Source organism: Austrofundulus limnaeus, unplaced genomic scaffold, assembly GCF_001266775.1.
Source record: "Austrofundulus limnaeus strain Quisiro unplaced genomic scaffold, Austrofundulus_limnaeus-1.0 Scaffold1940, whole genome shotgun sequence".
Lineage (NCBI taxonomy): Eukaryota > Metazoa > Chordata > Actinopteri > Cyprinodontiformes > Rivulidae > Austrofundulus > Austrofundulus limnaeus.
In genome coordinates, this window is record NW_013954342.1 from 1 (window position 1) to 1,445 (window position 1,445).

Here is a 1,445-nt window from a genome sequence, read left to right on the forward strand (position 1 = left end):
TTCTGACACTGAGAGGAGGAACCAGGGCGGGCAGTATGAGGTGGTTGAGGTGCAGGCAGGTCTCCAGATGATAAGTTATTGTGGATCTGGTTTTGGACTTATTGATTTTCATGTGAGAGAAAGCAGACTCACACAGGTAGATCCAAAAAGTTCTGTTAAGTCCAAAGCCCCTCTTCTGATGTTAGGATACGTTTCCTCTGACAGCAGACTGCAGAACTCTCCATCCATGCCACTTGTTGCTCAGGATTTGATCCCAGTGTCATTTTGCAGAGTCAAAARCTCATTTTCAACACCAGAGCAGTCCAGCAGAACAAGGACACGAATTTGGACACAATGTCAACCATTCTGGACAACTGCACGTCTTTATAGCAGCCACAATCTCACATTTATTTTTAAAATCACAGAAAAAAAGCATGTCTGCAACATCAAACGTTTCTTTCATAACTTGGTCATCACTGAAAGACCTTTTTTGTGTTGAGGCAGGATGAGCTACATTATCCTTACCTCTGGTGTGAAAATCAATGCTGTGCAGTTTTAGGAGGAAATCCGTGTTTGTGCATTGTTTTGAAATGCCGTTCCACGTTATCCTTTTTTGGACAAGGCAGCGCTCGAATTACATATGAGTCCTCTTCCCACTCCAGGTGAAAATAATAAGTTTTTGTTTGCTTTTTAGCTCATTTTTTGTTCATTATTTTCCGCCTCAAGATCATGTTTTAAACAATTGACCCTAAAGTCTCGCAAGATCATGTTCGGAGCGCTGCTGTCTCACAGCACCCAGAACGCGCGAGACTACCCTCCTCTGAGCTTCATTCTAACTCCGGCAGAAGCGGTGGAGGTGGGAGGCGGGAGGAGTTTACATTCCTGAACGCGCTCCCTCCGCTCTCCTCCTCCTCCCACCTCCACCGCTTCTGCCGGAGTTAGAATGAAGCTCAGTGAGCTCCTGACCGGAGGTAACCTTGTTCTAGCAGCTGACAGCAGCTGTTAGAGTAAGTTGCGCTTCGCGGGCACCTGGGAATCAGCTGGCGGGCAACCAGTCGCCCGCAAGCGACTGGTTGGGCACCCCTGGTTTAATTTATTTTTGTCATTTGTGTTCATAGTGAAATTGGTCTTAAATTTAATTTCACTTGGCATTGAAAAGTCTTAAATTTAACTTTTCTTAAACTGTTTCCCTGGTAAACACTTGTCATGATTGGATTGTGTACATGTAAACGATACATTCAGATTATTTAATCCAGATATTCTTTACCTATGAGCGGCGGCCCAATTGTGGGCCGTGACCGCCACCTTGAGGGCCTCAAAAGAACAACAGGTTTTATCTTTGGGCCGCCGGACCGCATTGATTTAGAATAAGGTGTAATACACTTTCTCACCACTAGTAGCAGCAGTGCACCACTCAGATGTTTAACAACTTTTTAATATGTAGAAGAAGAACCTTAGAAACCTGC